The following is a 19372-nucleotide window of genomic DNA, read 5'->3' as shown; positions in this document are numbered from 1 at the left end:
TCCCGTATGGCAACATGTGATGGCATCGAGGAATGATGCTCTTGCCCACATCGATGCGTGGAATCTCATTTGCATTCCTCATCGTGCTCGTCTCATCACTTGTAAGTGGGTCTACAAGCGTAAGACTAATGGTTCTCTTGAGCATTACAAAGCTCGTCTAGTGGTGAGAACATAGTCATGACTACGATGAGACATTTGCTCCTATACGGCCCGGATGACCACTCTTCACACACTTTTCAATGTGGCTTATGTTCGCCACTAGTCTCTCTCAGCTTGATGTCAAGAATGCCTACATGTAGCCACCGCCTGGGTATTCTCTTTTTGATGGCATGGTCTGTCGTCTTCGTCGCTCTCTATAGCAAACCCCTCATGTCTGGTTTGAGCGCTTCGTCTCAGTGGTGACTGTGGCTGGTTTTTTGGATGCTCATGATCCTTCACATCTTGTCCACCATTCAACTCATGGTCGAACATTTGTTCTATATGTCGATCATCACTGGCGACAAGTATATCATTTGTAAAGGCTCGTCATAATGAGTTCCTTATGTCTGATCTTGGTCCTCGTCGCTACTTCCCTGAGACTGAGGTTTCGTCTACCTCTAATGGCTTCTTTATTTCCTAAGAGAAGTATATCCAGGATCATCTTGTGTGTGCTGCTCTTACTAATGAGCGCACTGTTGAGACTCCTATGGTGTCAACATCCACCTTTGTGTCCACCTTCGCTCCCTACCAGTCTACATGGGCATCCTTCGCCTTGCTGCTAGTTGCTATGGGAACTGTCTCAATCCCACATCCCTTGTTCCCTCGTTGGGCGACACCAAAGACCGGACACTCAAGCAACACCAATGGTGAGCATGAGCATGGACAGTCGGCGCATACCTAAAGCCGAGGCCAAGGGCGCACAGTAGAAGAACGTGCGGTGCTTAATCAAGTGTGTGCCACACAACCTGCAAACAGGAGAAGCACACCAAGCGAGATCGGCGGGAACAGAGAGTGCACAGGTAGATGTTATGCAATCAAGTCACTATGCTGCCACCGCCGCCAGTCTCTCTGCCTCTGTTGCCTTGTCTAACAGTTATTTTCAGCAGTGGCATCATTGCCTTGGACACTTGTGTGGGTCTCATCTCTCATCATTAGTTCAACGTGGTCTTCTTGGATCCATCTCCAACGATGTCTCTAAACCACCAGGGTTGTCGGCTTGGTAAACAGGTACCGTTACCTCATACTCGTAGCGAGACAGTGCCTCGGCGTCCTTTCGACCATGTTCTTTGATGTATGGGGTCCATCTGCCTTTGCCTCAAAAGGAGGTCATTGCTAGTATACTATCTTTATAGATGACTTCTCTGAACAGCTGGATATCTTTTATTTCTTCTAGTAGTAAGGTCTTATCTATATAAGTGTTTTGCCGCCTTGGTTCCACTCAATTCATTACGCCTATTCATGTGTTCTGTGATGACTCCGATGGAGTGTATATCTCCAAGCTATTGCGTGGAGTCCTTGCTGAGTAGGGTGCTCTTACGCAGTTCTCTTATCCTGGTGCTCATGCTCAGAATTGCATGGCTGAGCGCAAGCATCATCACTTTCTTAAGGCTCATCTATTGATGGACATTACCTCTCTTCCGCCACACTTCTCGGCCGAGTCTATCTCCACTTCCATCTAACTCATCAACCTTCGGCAATCCAATCCACTGCTATGTAGGGTGCTCTCCTTTCGAGTGTCTATTTGATCGTTTCCTGATTGTTCGGCGCTTCAATTATTTGGTTGTGTTTGTTGTCTCCTTCTTGCCCCTTGTGAACGCACCAAACTTATTGCTCGGTCTGTTGAGTGTGGCTTATTAGGATACAACAATGAGCATAAGGGATATCGTTGCTCAGATCGTGTTCGTCGTCGGATGACTATTTCTCAGGATATGACTTTCGATGAGTCTCGTCCCTTTTACCCGCGTCCATCTCCCCCGACCTTTTCAGTGGAGGGCATCTGTTTCCACACTTTTCCCGACACTCCTATCACTCTTATTGAGCCCTAATCCATTCCTCGTACTGCTCTTGCTTCTCCGATTATTCAAGATTCAACACCGTCATCTCCTACGATTTTCTCACCTGCTTATCACAAGATTTGACACATTTATCACGGGTGGTTTCCTTGTCTTCATCACCTGAGTTTATCTCGATGATTCTTGCTCGTATTCTTTCATATTTGCCTCACTTTTATACACGTCGTTCGTGTGTTGTGGATGCGTCTACTCATGTGCCATCTTCCCCGTCTCAGCCTACTTGTGGCCTGCGTCCTCGTCCTCTTTCGCCTACTTACCGCCTTAGTCTTTCAAACATTGGCGCTGTTGTTCTTGAGCAGAATTCTTATCTTGATGTTGTTCATACGAAATGGCACCTTGCCATGATAGAGGATATTGCTACTGTTGAGCGCATCCGCACATGGGATATTGTTTCTCTTCCTCCTCGTGTTCTTCCCATTATTTGGTGGGTCTACAAGGTTAAGACTCGCTCTACTGGTTCTCTTAAGCATTACAAAGCTCGTCTTGTGGCTTGTGGCTTTCAGCGGTAGCATGGCCCTGATTATGATGAGACTTTTAGCTCTCGCGGGCCATATTCATCATGTGTTTGCGTCTTGGCTTGATGTTAAGAATGTCTTTCTTAATGGTGAGCTGTGTGAGGACTGAGGAGGTCTACGTGCAGCCGCCACTTGGGTATTCCACATCTAGATTCCCCTATTCATGTTTTTACTGTCAAATGGAACTTCCCTACCAGTTGATAGTCGAGTCACTCTTGCACTTCGTCTTTTCATCTTCCTTCTTTTGCTCATCTTCCATGACTTTACTGCAATAATTGTTTCATGTGTTGTGCTTTCTTCTAATGAGTCATCTTCTTCGACTACCATGTCTTCTTCTACTGGCAACACATGGCCTCCAGATCACCCTACAGCCTACTAATGCCTACTGAGCTCGCCGGCTTCTGCCTATTAACTACTATGGTTATTGCGCTGCTCTTCTCAAGAAGACTTCTTACCGTGACATTTTTGTTCATGCAGAATAGCAGCATGTAATGGCATTGAATGCTCTTCCCCGCGTCGGCTAGTGAAATCTCATTTCCCTTCGTCTTGCTCGTCACATCACTTGTAAGTGAGCCTACAAGGGTAAGACTCGGATGTTTCTCTTGAGCTTTACGAAGCTCTTCTAGTGGTGAGAACATAGTCAAGACTACGATTACACATTTGCTCCTGTATGGCCTAGATGACCACTCTTCGCACACTTTCCGTTGTGGCTTCCGTTCGCCACTAGTCTCTCTCTCAACTTGATGTCAAGAATGCCTACATGTAGCCACCACATGGTATTCTCTTCCGGATGGCATGGTTTCTCGTCTTCGTCGCTCCCTATATGGTCTTAAGCAAAGACCTCGCGTGCCCGGTTTGAGGGCTTCATCTCAGCAGTGAATGCGGCTGGTTTTTAGTGAGTGCTCATGATCCTGCATATTCTGTCCACCAACCAACTTGTGGTCTAACATTTGTTCCATATGTCGATCATCACTAGGGACAACTCTTACATTGCCTTTGTGAAGGCTTGTCATAGTGAATTTCTTATGTATGATCTTGGTCCTCTTCGCTACTTCCTTGAGAATGAGGTTTCTTCTACCTCTGATGGCTTCTTTATTTTCTAAGAGAAGTATATCCAGGATCTTCTTTGCTCGTGCTGCTCTTACTACGAGCGCACTGTTGAGACTCAACGTCCACCTTTGTGTCCACCTCCGCTCCCTGCCAGTCTGGATGGCCATCCTTTGCCTTGGTGCGGGTTGCTATGTGAACTGTCTCAATCCCACATCCCGTGCTCCCTTGCTGAGCGACACCATAACCCTCGAGCAACACCAATGGTGAGCAGGAGCTTGGACAGTCGGCGCGTACCTGGATTATGCACGACAAGCCGAGGATAGGTGCTACCTAAAGCCAGGGCCAAGGGCACACAATAGGAGAACGTGGGGTGCTTAATCAAGTGTGTGCCACACAACCTGCAGACAAGAGAAGCACACCAAGCCGGATCGGCAGGTAACGGAGAGTGCATAGGCACGTGGGATGCTAGACCAAGTAACTCTGCCGCTATCGCCGCCAGTCTCTCCACCTCTATTGCCTTGTCTACCAATTGTTTTTAGAAGTGGCATCATCGCTAGGAGTCACTTGTGTGGCTCTCATCTCTCATCCTTAGTTTGGCGTGGTCTTCTTGGATCCGTCTCCAACGATGTCTCTAAACCGCTAGGGTTGTCAGCTTGGTAAAGAGGTACAGTTACCTTATGCTCACAGCGAGACAGTGTCTCAGCATCCTTTCGACATTGTTCTGTTTTATGTCGGGGGTCCATCTCCCTTTGCCTCGAAAGGAGGTCATCGCTAGTATCCGATCTTTATAGATGACTTCTCTCAACACAACTACCTATACTTTATTTCTTATCGCAGTGATATCTTATCTATAAGTGTTTTGATGCCATTGTTCAAACTAAGTTCTCTATGCCTAGTCTTGTATTCTGTGATGACTCTAGTGGAGAATACATCTCCAAGTTGTTGCTTTGAGTCCTTGCTGAGCAATGTACTATTGCTCAGTTCGCTTATCCTGGTGCTCATGCTCAGAATGGCATGGCTGAGCGCAAGCAACGTCGCGTTCTTGAGACGGCTCGTTAGTTCATGGTCACTGCTCTATCTTCCGTCGCACTTTTTTGTCAAGTCTGCCTCCACTTCCATCTATCTCATCAACCTTCAGCAATTCATTTCCCTAGAGGGTGGCGCTCCTTTGGAGCGTCACTTTGATTGTTTTCTGATTATTTAGCGCTTCAATTGATTGGTTGTGTTTGCTATGTTCTTCTTTCCCTTCATGAACGCACCAAACTAACTGCTTGGTATGTTAAGTGTCTTCTTAGGATATTGGAATGAGCGTAAGGGATATCGTTGCTGAGATCATGTCGATCAACGGATTCCTATTTCTCGGTATATGACTTTCCATTAGTCTCGTACTTTCTACACACATTCATCTTCCTCGACCTTTTCAGTGAAGGATATCTCTTACTACAATTTTCTCGACCCTCCTATCATTCCTATTGATCCCTTATCCATTCACTTCTCCGATTATAACAGATCCAACATCACCATGTCCTATGATTTCCTGACCTCGCTTATCACAGGATTCTACACCATCACCGGTGGCTTCCTCGCCTTCATCACCTGAGTTTACCCCGATGATTCCTCCTCATGGTCTTCCATCTTTTCCTACTCATTGGCCACGTGTTGTGCATGCGTCTACTGATGTGCCATCTTCCCCGTCTCAGCCTACTTACGGCTTGCCTTCTCATATGTTTCTGCCAATTGACCGCCCTAATTTTTCAAGCACTCGTGTTGCTGCTCTTAATCTGATTTCTTATCGTGAGGTTGTTGCTTATCCAAAATGGCAGTTTGCGATGTCAGAGGAGATTGTTGCTCTTGAGCACACCGACACATGGGATCTTGTTTCCCTTCCTCTTTGTGTTTGTCCCGTTACTTGTAAGGGGTCTACAAGGTTAAGACTCGCTCTGATGGTTCCGTTGAGCATTACAAAACTCGTTTTTGTGGCTCATGGCTTTCAGGAGGAACGTGGTATTGATTACAATAAGACTATTTGCTCATGTGAACCATATGACCACTGATCGCACATTTCGCCACTTATCTGTATCTCAACTTGATGTTAAGAATGTCTTACTTAATGGTGAGCTACGCGAGGAGGTTTACATGCAGCCACCACCTAGCTATTTTGTTACTTATGACATGCTTTGTCGTCTTCATCGCTCTCCATGGCCTGAAGCAAAGCCCTCGAGACTGGTTTGAGCGTTTTGCCTCTACGGCGGCTGCCGCTGGTTTCAACAAGTGCTCATGATCCTGTGTTGTTTGTCCACCTTTTTGCTCTTTGGTCGAACTCTTCTTCTAAGTTGATGACATGTTCACCACTGGCAAAGACACAAGAGTTTATTGCCTTTGTGAAGGCACATCTTAGTGAGCACTTTCTTATGTCTGATCTTGGCCCACTTTGCTACTTTCTTAGGATTAAGGTCTCTTCTTGGTCAAGAAAAGTAATCCAGGATCTTGCTCGTGTTGCTCTTATGAATGAGTGCACCGTTGACTCTCATGCAACTCAATGTTCACCTCCGTGCTACTGATGGTGACCCTTTGTCAGCTCCGACACGTTATCATCATCTTGTTGGGAGTCTGCTAGCTACCACTCGCCTGGATATCTCCTATCATGTCCATATTTTGAGTTAGTTCATCTCTTCCCCCACCTCGGTTCATTATAGTTATCTTCTTCGTTTTTTTATATCTTCGTGGCACAATTCCTCATTGTATATTCTTTCCCCGTTCCCGTTCATTACAGCTCCCAAGCATATTGAGATGCTATGTGGGCTAGTGATCCCTTGGATTGTCGTTCACTTCTGCTTACTATGCATTTCTAGTGGTTCTTTCATTGCTTGAAAGAACCAGACTGCAGTTCCCTTGTTGGGCGACACCAAGACCAGACACTCGGGCAACACCAATGGCGAGCACGAGCACGGACAGTCGGCGCATACCTGGATTATGCACGACAAGCCGAGGACACGGCGCTACCTAAAGCCGGGGCCAAGGGCGCACGGTAGGAGAAAATGCGGCGCTTAATCAAGTGTGTGCCACACAACCGGCAAACAGGAGAAGCACACCAAGCTAGATCGGCGGGAACGGAGAGTTCACAAGCAGATGGGATGCAATCAAGTTCCTCTGCTGCCACCGCCGCAGTCTCTCCGCCTCTGTTACCTTGTCTACTAGTTATTTTCAGCAATGGCATCATTGCCTTGGGACACTTGCATGGGTCTCATCTCTCATCATTAGTTCAACATGGTCTTCTTGGATCCATCTCCGACGATGTCTCCAAATCACCAGGGTTATCGGCTTGGTAAATAGTTACCTCATACTCATAGCGAGACAGTATCTCAGCGTCCTTTTGACCTTGTTCTCTTTGATGTTTAGGGTCCATCTGCCTTTGCCTCAAAAGGAGGTCATTGCTAGTATACTATCTTTATAGATGACTTCTCTAAACAACTGGATATCTTTTATTTCTTCTAATAATGAGGTCTTATGTCTATATAAGTGTTTTGCCGCCTTGGTTCCACTCAGTACTCTACGCCTATTCATGTGTTCTGTGATGACCCTGATGGAGCGTATATCTCCAAGTTGTTGCGTGGAGGTCCTTGCTGAGCAGGGTGCTCTTACTCAGTTCTCTTATCCTGGTGCTCATGCTCAGAATGGCGTGGCTGAGCGCAAGCATCATCATTTTCTTAAGGCTCATCTATTGATGGACACTACCTCTCTTTCGCCACACTTTTGGGCTGAGTCTATCTCCACTTCCATTTAACTCATCAACCTTCGGCAATCCAATCCACTACTATGTAGGGTGGTCTCCTTTCGAGCGTCTATTTGATCGTTTCCTGATTGTTCGGCGCTTTAATTGTTTGGTTGTGTTTGTTGTGTCCTTGCCCCTCAGGAACGCATCAAACTTATTGCTCGATCCGTTGAGTGTGGCTTATTAGGATACACCAATGAGCATAAGGTATATCATTGCTCGGATCATGTTGGTCGTCGAATGACTATTTCTCGGGATATGACTTTCGATGAGTCTCGTCCCTTCTACCCGCATCCATCTTCCCCAACCTTTTCAGTGGACGACATATGTTTCCACACTTTTCCCAACACTCCTATCACTCTTGTTGAGCCTTAATTCATCGACACTCCTATCACTCTTGTTGAGCCCTAATTCATTCCTTGTACCGCTCTTGCTTCTCCGATTATTTAATATTCAACACCATCATTTCCTCACCTGCTTATCACAGGATTCGACACATTTATCACCGGTGGCTTCCTTGTCTTCATCACCTGAGTTTATCTCGATGATTCTTGCTCGTATTCTTTCATATTTGCCTCAGTTTTATACACGCCGTTCGTGTGTTGTGGATGCGTCTACTAATGTGCAATCTTCCCCGTCTCAGCCTACTTGTGGCCCGCGTCCTCGTCCTCTTTCGCTTACTTACCGCCTTAGTCTTTCAAACATTGGCGTTGTTGTTCTTGAGCAGACTTCTTATCTTAATGTTGTTCGTACCAAATGCCACCTTGCCATGATAGAGGATATTGCTACTGTTGAGCGCATCGGCACGTGGGATATTGTTTCTCTTCCTCCTCGTGTTCTTCCTATTACTTGGTGGGTCTACAAGGTTAAGACTCGCTCTAATGGTTCTCTTGAGCATTACAAAGCTCGTCTTGTGGCTCGTAGCTTTCAGCGGTAGCATGGCCCTAATTACGATGAGACTTTTTGCTCCCACGGGCCATATGACATTGTTTGCACACTTCTTGTCGTGGCTTCTATTCGTCATGTGTGTACGCCTCGGCTCGATGTTAAAAATGTCTTTCTTAATGGTGAGTTGTGTGAGGAGGTTTACGTGTAGCCGCCACTTGGGTATTCCACATCTAGATTCTCTATTCATGTTTTTACTGTCAAATGGAACTTCCCTACCAGTTGATAGTCGAGTCACTCTTGCACTTAGTCTTTTCATCTTCCTTCTTTGCTCATCTTCCTTGACTTTACTACAATAATTGTCCTTGTGTTGTGGATTCTTCTAATGAGTCATCTTCCTTGACTACTATGTCTTCTTCTGTTGGCAACACATGGCCTCCAGATCAGCCTACAGCCTACTAATGGCTTCTGAGCTCACCGGCTTCTGCTATTAACTACTATGGTTATTGTGCTGCTCCCCAAGAAGACTTCTTACCATGAGATTTTTGTTCATGTAGAATAGCAGCATGTAGTGGCATTGAATGCTCTTCCCGCGTCGGCCAATGGAATCTCATTTTCCTTCCTCTTGCTCGTCACATCACTTGTATGTGGGCCTACAAGGGTAAGACTGATGTTTCTCTTGAGGTTTACGAAGCTCTTCTAGTGGTGAGAACATAGTTAAGACTACGATTAGACACTTGCTCCTGTATGGCCCAGATGACCACTCTTCGCACACTTTTCGTTGTGGCTTCCGTTCGCCACTAGTCTCTCTCTCAGCTTGATGTCAAGAATGCCTACATGTAGCCACCACCTGGGTATTCTCTTCCGGATGTCATGGTTTCTCGTCTTCGTCGCTCCCTATATGGTCTTAAGCAAACCCCTCGCGTGCCTGGTTTGATCGCTTCATCTCAGCAGTGAATGCGGCTGGTTTTTAGTGAGTGCTCATGATCCTGCACATTCTGTCCACCAACCAACTCGTGGTCTGACATTTGTTACATATGCCGACCATCACTAGGGACAACTCTTACATTGCCTTCGTGAAGGCTCGTCATAGTGAATTTCTTATGTATGATCTTGGTCCTTTTCGCTACTTCCTTGAGAATGAGGTTTCTTCTACCTCTGATGGCTTCTTTATTTTCTAAGAGAAATATATCCAGGATCTTCTTGCTCGTGCTGCTCTTACTACGAGCGCACTGTTGAGACTCAACGTCCACCTTTGTGTCCACCTCCGCTCCCTGCCAGTCTGGATGGGCATCCTTTGCCTTGCTGCGGGCTGCTATGTGTACTGTCTCAATCCCACATCCCGTGCTCCCTTGCTGAGCGACACCATAACCCTCGAGCAACACCAATGGTGAGCAGGAGCTTGGACAGTCGGCGCGTACCTGGATTATGCACGACAAGCCGAGGACAGGCGCTACCTAAAGCCAGGGCCAAGGACGCACAGTAGGAGAACGTGGGGTGCTTAATCAAGTGCGTGCCACACAACCTGCAGACAGGAGAAGCACACCAAGCCGGATCGGCGGGTAATGGAAAGTGCACAGGCACGTGGGATGCTAGACCAAGTAACTCTGCTGCTATCGCCGCCAGTCTCTCCACCTCTGTTGCCTTGTCTACCAATTGTTTTTAGAAGTGGCATCATCGCTAGGAGTCACTTGTGTGGCTCTCATCTCTCATCCTTAGTTTGACGTGGTCTTCTTGGATCCGTCTCCAACGATGTCCCTAAACCGCCGGGGTTGTCAGCTTGGTAAAGACAGTGTCTCAGCATCCGTTCGACATTGTTCTCTTTTATGTCTAGGGTCCATCTCCCTTTGCCTCGAAAGAAGGTCATCGCTAGTATACAATCTTTATGGATGACTGCTCTCAACACACCTGGATATACTTTATTTTTTCTCGTAGTAATATCTTATCTATATAAGTGTTTTGATGCCATTGTTCAAACTAAGTTCTCTATGCCTAGTCTTGTATTCTGTGATGACTCTGGTGGAGAATACATCTCCAAGTTGTTGCTTTGAGTCCTTGCTGAGAAGGGTACTCTTGCTCAGTTCTCTTATCTTGGTGCTCATGCTTAGAATGGCGGGGCTGAGCGCAAGCATCGTCGTCTTCTTCAGACGACTCGTTAGTTGATGGTCACTTCTCTATCTTCTGCTGCACTTCTCGGTCAAGTCTGCCTCCACTTCCATCTATCTCATCAACCTTCAGCAATTCATTTCCCTACAGGGTGGCGCTCCTTTGGAGTGTCACTTTGATTGTTTTCTGATTATTTAGCGCTTCAATTGTTTGGTTGTGTTTGCTATGTTCTTCTTTTCCCTCATGAGCGCACCAAACTAATTGTTCGGTCTCTTAAGTGCCTTCTTAGGATATGGCGATGAGCGCAAGGGATATCGTTGTTGAGATCGCGTCGATCGACGAATGCCTATTTCTCGGTATATGACTTTCGATTAGTCTCGTCCCTTCTACATGCATTCATCTTCCTCGACCTTTTCAGTGAAGGGTATCTCTTTCTACAATTTTCTCGACACTTCTATCATTCCTATTGAGCCTTTATCCATTCACTTCTCCGATTGTAACAGATCCAACGCCATCATCTCCTATGATGTCCTGACCTTGCTTATCACAGGATTCTACACCATCACCGGTGGCTTCCTCGTCTCCATCACCTGAGTTTACCCCGATGATTCCTCATGGTCTTCCATCTTTTACTCACTTTCACACTCGTTGACTGCGTGTTGTGTATGCATCTATTGATGTGCCATCTTCCCTGTCTCAGCCTACTTACGGCTTGCCTTCTCATATGTTTCCGCCAATTGACCACCGTGATTTTTCAAGCGCTCGCGCTGCTTTTCTTGAGCTGATTTCTTATCGTGACGTTGTTGCTTATCTGAAATGGCAGTTTACGATGGTAGAGGAGATTGCTGCTCTTGAACGTATTGGCACGTGGGATCTTGTTTCTCTTCCTCTTTGTGTTCATCCCGTCACTTGTAAGGGGTCTACAAGGTTAAGACTCGCTCTGATGGTTCCATTGTGCATTACAAAACTCGTCTTGTGGCTCGTGGCTTTCAGGAGGAGCATGGTCTTGATTACAATAAGACTTTTTGCTCATGCGAGCCATATGACCCCTGTTCGCACATTCGCCACTTATCTATACCTCAACTTGATGTTAAGAACGTCTTTCTTAATGATGAGTTACGTGAGGAGGTTTACATGCAGCCACCACCTAGGTATTTTGTTCCTTACGACATGCTTTATCGTCTGTCGCTCTCCATGGCCTGAAGCAAGCCCTCAAGACTAGTGTGAGTGTTTTCCTCTACAGTGGCTGCCGTTGGTTTCAGCGAGTGCTCATGATCCTGCATTGTTTGGCCAACTTTATGCTCTTGGTTGGACTCTTCTATAAGTTGATGACATGTTCACCACTGGCAAAGACACCGAGTATATTACCTTTGTGAAGGCATGTCTTAGTGAGCACTTTCTTATATCTGATCTTGGCCCACTTTGCTACTTTCTTAGGATTAAGGTCTCTTGGTCAAGAAAAATAATCCAGGATCTTCTTGCTCATGTTGCTCTTACTGATGAGCGCACCGTTGACTCCCATGTAGCTCAATGTTCATCTTCGTGCTACTGATGGTGAACTTTGTCAGCTCCGACACATTATCGTCATCTTGTTGGGAGTCTTCTGGCTATCACTCGCCATGATATCTCCTAGCATGTCCATATTTTGAGTTAGTTCGTCTCTGCCCCCACCTCGGTTCACTATAGTCATCTTCGTGTTTTTTTATATCTTCCTGGTTTTTGATATCTTTGTGACACGATCCCTCACTATATATTCTTTCCCCGTTCACGTTCATTACAGCTCCCAGGCATATTGAGATGCTATGTGGGCTACTGATCCCTTGAATTGTCGTTCACTTTTTGTTTACTGTGCATTTCTAATGGTTCTCTGATTGCTTGGAAGAAGAAACAGATTGCAGTGCTCGTACAAGTGCACCTCCTCCTGCAACGTCGGCACGCCACCATCCAGCTCTACCCTCTATTATATGCTCTACGGCATTGCCGCCGTGGCTCAGATGGTGGCAAACTCGCTAGCGCTAATGCCTCTCGCACGATGTCGCAAGAGCCTTCATTCTCTCAAGTGGCATGAATGGCCGGGAGGACAATGGTGCCATGGGCGCTGGCATTCCCTCTCTCAAATCATGAAGTGAATAAGAGAAATAGTCTAGCATATTAGGGGAACGAGGCCCAAACAGAATTGTTGAGATGAGTTAGGCTCACTACCAAAATGGTTGTGTATTCTTCTCCAAAGTGGGCCATGTTTGCATAACATGACCCCATGGGATATAGTCATACCTTATCAAGCCCAAATGATAATCTTCTTTTCTCAATAAACTTTAACCCCGACTTTCAAATAATAATTTGACGCAAACACTAGACATAGCATTGACCATAATTTTTTATACATCACACCATATTTTTAGAATCTACTAACATGTAAGTCATATGAAAAAAGGAATAAATCTACGCATGTAATTTACATGTAACCATTATATTATATTGTTTCAGAAATCCTAGGTAGGTCTCACTAGATGTCTAGACCCATGTTTATACTCTACAACATTGTACATTTGTAAATAGAAGGGTTTGGTTTAATTTATAACCATCGTCTAGACGGTAATCTCTAGTTCCCAACCTAGGGGTGTGCATTACATGATGGAGAATACAATAATCTCTGAACTTTGCCAAAAACTTACGAAAGTAATTTCAACTCAATAAACAATTGTGTTTGCGATTTCAAAAGGAAGATATAATGATAAGGTGTTTAACAAATATGCATGCATGTATCATGCTTATCGAGTGAACAAAACAAATATTAGGATAGATACTAGGAAATAGAATGCATACCAATATGAATACAACCACTGGCTCCATCACGAAAGGTTGCGTGATAAAAGCCCGCGCCCGCCATGCTAACTCAGCAGCTTCCTCAACTGACACGTTGAATTTGTAACTGAAATGTACAACACAAACATAAGGGATGCAATTTCAAGATAATATAGAGGTATAAAAGAACATACCCCTCATCCAAGATACCATGAGCATACAATAAGCATACAGAGAGTTAGAGAACCGGCTTCCCTTGAGCCTTGCACCCTCGCTTATCAACATAGTACCAAGACCGAACCCTAGAAAAAGAGCAGTATTGTTAAGCATAGCCCTAAGTACAGCTTAACGACACTAAAATATGTCAAAAGGCCACTCATAGTTCCATCAAATCTCTAAAGGAAGAAACTATTGTTATGCTAACTGTCTTTTACTATCAAAGGGGAGTGCGGTTGTGTTGGTAGATCATGGTACATCGATTCGCATGTTCGTGTGTCGCTTCCTCCGCTCTCAACCAAATTATCACCGACGAGTGGACCCGCCCGCTCTCTTCCCTGCCTCATCGACTCGCTCGACCCAATCTGATTTATTCTTCCTCTCTCGTGAAGAGTGAGTGCGACCAGCTAGGGTTACTATCGCGTTCAGTCGTCACCGCCTCGCATAACATTTGTCGAACACAAGCCTAGGTCACCCTCATTTGTACATGCAAGATGTAGCTCACCATCTTCTATGTCACGTACGACCTTCATCTATACCTGCTTCCTAGCGCATCGAACAGTGGCACCGCAGCAGGTCTCCGAGTGCAGCAGCTACTCCAGTTGTACGTGAGCCATGGGTTCAAGAGAGGTTCTTGGAGTTCTCATGGTCCACGGCCGCCGAAAGGGTGTAAGAGTAGATTTGTTAAGGCTTCCAGGTGTTTGTCTTCAATACCAACGTATTCTTTTCTCATCACTAAGCATTTGTCTCGCTCACTAATTGTTTCTTGCACTATATGGCCAGATCTAGCTTCTTCATTTATCCATGATTTTTCTTTAAAGTCCATCGACTAAATGTACAAGAGCTTGGCGGCTCTTTTCTAGCTGCGGCTAAAACTTTATATTAAAGTAAACTTTAGTTTTGTTGGTTTCTTGTTCATAGAAACCAGCGGCAAGAAATAAGGCCAGATTAGCCACAGCAACATCAACCAACTTTATGAGCATGTACCTGGCCCTCCTGTATGGCAGTTGATCCACCTTACATGAAGATTAATGTCATCTACATCAATATATTAATTTTGCTCCTGGTATGCATTTCTTGGAGAAATCTTAGGGCAAATATTTTTTTATTTTTGCTTTCTTCAGAAATCTTGGGAGAAATTTAGTGTCGGCACCTTCAGTTCTATTACGTCCATCCCAAAAAGTTTGTCTTAAATTTATCTAGATACGGATGAATCTAACACTAAAAATTAGCTTTGTAATCACAACTGTGGGCTAATTCTGTAAAGAAATGCAATGATGTAATGTTCTTGGTTAATCTTCAGTTCTGTATATACTCCCTTCGTCCCAAAGTAAGTGCCGCTGATTTAGTACAAAGTTAGTGACACTTATTTTGGGATGGAGGGAGTACTTAGTAATGCAAATTCAAGAATGTTGCAGGCATGTTGTCATTGAAGTTTTGATAGATATTTTGCTTATGCGTATTTAACATTAACAGAGTTACTAACATTGTTTCGATATTTCGCCAGTAGAAGACTGGATTGTGTCTATAGCCATTGTGCATCAATGCGATCCAAAAATAGGTAATTCGAGGTGGATTTCACTTGTGGTAGCACATAGTTCAGATAGCAACGCGGGAATTTTACAGAAGCCTTCTACAAAAGCTTTCTACAAACCACAAACATGCATCAAGCAAAAGCCTTCTACAACGACTAACAAACATGCAAGGGCAATTTTACAGAAGGATCAACACTTGTGGAAAAATAGACATTTTATACAATAACAACAGCTTTCTATTGGCTTACTCCAAACCACAAAGACACAAATCAATATGCACAAATGTTGGACCTACAGATAAGCAGACTTGAATTCAATATTAAGTATTAGCAAAACTATCTTTTTTGTGTGTGTGATATCAGTATCACATCAATTCACAACTCTCTATCATTAACAATCCCACTACAGATTACCTCCCTTCTCAGTTCCTACAGATAATTAGCATCCAAACTCAATAAGTATCTTTGTATTCACCGCGTAATCCAAATGAACCGCCACATCCAAGCACGGTCCCCACAACTGGTGTGAGGTTATGGCACTGCAATTGGTGGCTCAGCTATTGTGAGGTTGCGATATGTTTTTCTCTGTTGTACACTAGAACCTAAGCAGAAGTTCTTCACACCCAAATCAAGTTGGTTTGAGATTTCATAGATGTATGAATCACTGCCCTGAATTACTAGATATGAAAATGTACAGCCCTGGTACGCAAGAGTAAAGAAACACACCCCTGACCACCAAATTGTCCTCCCAGAGATAATCAACGGACAAAGGAGCCAGATTTCGCTAGGACATCTATAAACATCCCGACCCTAAATCACGCGTCCACGCCAGCAAATCGAATCCCCGCAGCACCAAACCCTAGCACGAATGCGAGGCCAAGGGACAGGGGACTCACATGTGTACCCGCCCATGCTGGCCCGGGAGTCGGCGGCGACGATGACGCCTTGTCGAAGATGGAGAGCGTGTTCGTCCCATTCTTGTTGCTCACCATCTCCTTGGTCGCCTTCTGGAACCCATCGAACTGCCACCGGGAAACGAAAACGGGGCGCAAACGGATCAGAGGCCGGCGGAGAGAGAAGGGGATTGAGGGAGGGGATGGCTCACGCACGTGGTTGCAGGTGGGGAACTCGAGGGCGAGTTGGTCGGCGGTGTCGGCGGAGAAGAGGCCGCCGAAGTCGTCACTGCCGGCCGTGGCGGCGCCGGTTCTCTAGGGCGGACAGGTTGGGAACTCGAGGGCAATCAGGTCGTCGGTATCGGCGGAGAGGAGGCCGCCGAAGTCTTCGCTACCGGCCGCGGCGGTGCCGAAGTGCTTCTCGACGGCGTGGATGTGTAGCGGCGGAGGCGATCAATTGAGATCTTTTTTCTCCTCTCCTCTTCGCGTCGGTCTCCCCCTTCCTTCTTGCGGCAGGCCTTCGCGTCAGGATCGGGCCGGGCTGTGCACCCCGACTTGGATGGAGGCGGTTATGGCGCCCCATGGGCTGCGGCCCATAAGCGGGAGGTGGTGGTTCGCTCCCAGCAGAGCATTAAAAAAGGAAACTTTTTTTTAAAGATTACTAGTACTAGTAAGCGTGACATGAAACATATTAAAAAATCGCTATAGTTTAGCACTGCATAGAGAGCAAAAACACGACCATTTCCTAATATATGTCTAAAAATAAAGTATAATATCAGTAATCTTGAGTGCATCTTCATTCTTGTTGTACTTGAGTCGGTAATTTTCGTCTGTCATAGAAAATTCCGAACGTCATCTCATGTTCGTTTGTCCGTGCACTTGTCTACAACTAGGAAAGTCTGTCGTATCATATTCGTAGCTTCCTGAACGACGTCGCTGCAATCCAATGGAATTACCTTTTTTTAGAATTAGTGCATATACCCGTGAGTTGCAACATATCTCTTTCCCATCTCGCTTACTAGCATGCACTGTGGAGTGAGACGGCAGGCCTCCAAAACCCCCGTGCTCTCGTGGTCCAGTACGGGGAAGGGGTAATGAGGTTTTGAGGGAGTTCTTCCGCATGACTGTTGGATCTCTCTTCATCGTGGTTGCGAACGACGACATCCCTGATGACGATTTCTTCCCCGACGTTGCCAGCATCTTCGACGACATCCCTGATGGCGTATGCATCTTCTGTTGTTGTTCCGTATGTTAGTTATCCTCTCTGATAGGCTAGTGTTTGGTTTGCTGCTACTAGTGACCAACATGGATATGTTGCTTGTTGCTTATGATCTCAATTGCATGACTAGTATCAACAATCAGTTGCATGTCGCAATTATTCTCTCTATCATTTTGATCATGTTTCACCTATTGTTTTTCTGTATTAAATTTAATGAAAAAATGCCTAATTTTTCAACAATCCAAAAGCCTAAAATGTGTAGGCAATTTTCTCCTATTCCTTTTGCTGCATCTCTCAAGTCTGCACCGTTTGAGGGTGTGAACTATAAGAGGTGGTGTGCGAGGGTAGTTCTTTGTCTTACCACCATGAACTGTTTTCACGCCTCTAAAGGAAAGCCAGAGGGAGAGCTGATTGTTGAGCAGGAGCAAGCTTTCCAGCCTACAAACACCCTCTTCAGAGGTGCTGTTCTAAGTGTTCTTGGTGACAAGATTTTCGATCCATTCATGATCATCATGGTCGGTAAGGATATGTGGGATGCGCTCGAGACCAAGTTTGGGGTCGTGGACACAGGAAGTGAGTTGTATATCATGGAACAATATCATGACTATAAGATGACTAATGATCGCTCTGTTGTTGAGCAGGCTCATGAGATTCAGTCGCTCACTAAGGAACTTGAGCATGTCAAATGTGTGTTACCAGACAATTCATTGCCAAGCTTCCACCTTCGTGAAGGAATTTTCAACCTCTATGAAGCACAAGAGGCAAGAGTTTACTGTTGACAGTCTTATTGGCACTCTTGATGTGGAAGAGAAGGCGAGGGAAAAAGACATGCGTCATTTACCATGAGGGGAATTCTAGTGCCAATTCGGTATAGAAGAAAAAATTCCAGCCCGAAAAACCCAACAAAAACAACTATGCAGGCAAAGGAAAGTTTGATGGCAAGAACAAAGTCCAACAACCCGCCAACTTCAAGAAGAATAAGGAGACCTATAAGAAAAAGGAAAATGCCTTGTATGCGGCAGTGAGAATCATTGGGCTTCATCCTGCAATGACCGCTGGGACATGCGTCAAAATGAGGCATGTTATTGGCGATGTTGAGATGAAATATGTCGAGTATGGTAAATTTCCTACCATTCTTTCAGTATGTCATTCTCCTGATTGGTGGATTGACACTGGTGCCAATATACATGTGTGTTCTGACATCAACATGTTTCTTTTCTGATCAGGTCACAAGAATTATACATGTGTTTATGGTGAACAAGTCTCATGCTTCTATTCATTGTGTAGGTACGGTCGATATGTAGTTTACTTCGGAAAGATCGTGTGGTTGAAGAATGCGCAGCATGTCCCTTCTATAAATAAACATCTTTGTCAGTGGCTCTCGTTTGTGTCGAGGTGGCTATAAGTTGGTGTTTGAGTCCAATAAGGTTGTAGTGTCCTTGTATGGACAATTTGTTGAAAAGGGTTATGAGAGCGGAGGTTTGTTCCGATTATCTTTGTCAGACTTCTACACCGAAGTTATTAATCATGTTTGCAGTGAAGCTGAATCAAAACTACACCCATGGAACTGAAGGAAATATGCCCTAGAGGCAATATAAAGTTATTATTTATTTCCTTATATCATGATAAATGTTTATTATTCATGCTAGAATTGTATTAACCGGAAACTTAGTACATGTGTGAATACATAGACAAACAGAGTGTCACTAGTATGCCTCTACTTGACTAGCTCGTTAATCAAAGATGGTTAAGTTTCCTAGCCATGGACAAGAGTTGTCAATTGATGAATGGGGTCACATCATTAGAGAATGATGTTATTGACTTGACCCATCCGTTAGCTTAGCACGATGATCGTTTAGTTTGTTGCTATTGCTTTCTTCATAACTTATACATGTTCCTATGGCTATGAGATTATGCAACTCCTGATTACCAGAGGAACACTTTGTGTGCTACCAAACGTCACAACATAACTGGGTAATTATAAAGGTGCTCTACAGGTGTCTCTAATGGTACTTGTTGAGTTGGCGTAGATCGAGATTAGGATTTGTCACTCCGATTGTCGGAGAGGTATCTCTGGGCCCTCTTGGTAATGCACATCACTATAAGCCTTGCAAACAATGCAACTAATGAGTTAGTTGCAGGATGACGCATTACGGAAACGAGTAAAGAGACTTGCCGGTAACGAGATTGAACTATGTATTGAGATACCGACGATCGAATCTCGGGCAAGTAACATACCGATGACAAAGGGAACAACGTATGTTGTTATGCGGTTTGACCGATAAATATCTTCGTAGAATATGTAGGAGCCAATATGAACATCCAG

The 19372-nt window shown here is 45.0% G+C and overlaps 1 long non-coding RNA gene across 1 annotated transcript; it reads right to left on the bottom strand.

The window, feature by feature from the left end:
* Positions 1–13058: 13058 nt before the first annotated feature.
* LOC123081724 (uncharacterized) lies at positions 13059–16355 on the bottom strand. Its single transcript, XR_006438773.1, has 4 exons — positions 16044–16355; positions 15831–15956; positions 13379–13486; positions 13059–13311 (listed from the first exon to the last, which is right to left on the bottom strand). It is a non-coding gene; the product is annotated as an uncharacterized lncRNA (long non-coding RNA).
* Between the last annotated feature and the right edge of the window lie 3017 nt (positions 16356–19372).

This window comes from Triticum aestivum, chromosome 4A (genome assembly GCF_018294505.1).
Source record: "Triticum aestivum cultivar Chinese Spring chromosome 4A, IWGSC CS RefSeq v2.1, whole genome shotgun sequence".
Classification (NCBI taxonomy): Eukaryota; Viridiplantae; Streptophyta; class Magnoliopsida; order Poales; family Poaceae; genus Triticum; species Triticum aestivum.
This window is presented reverse-complemented; position numbering and strand designations above follow the sequence as displayed.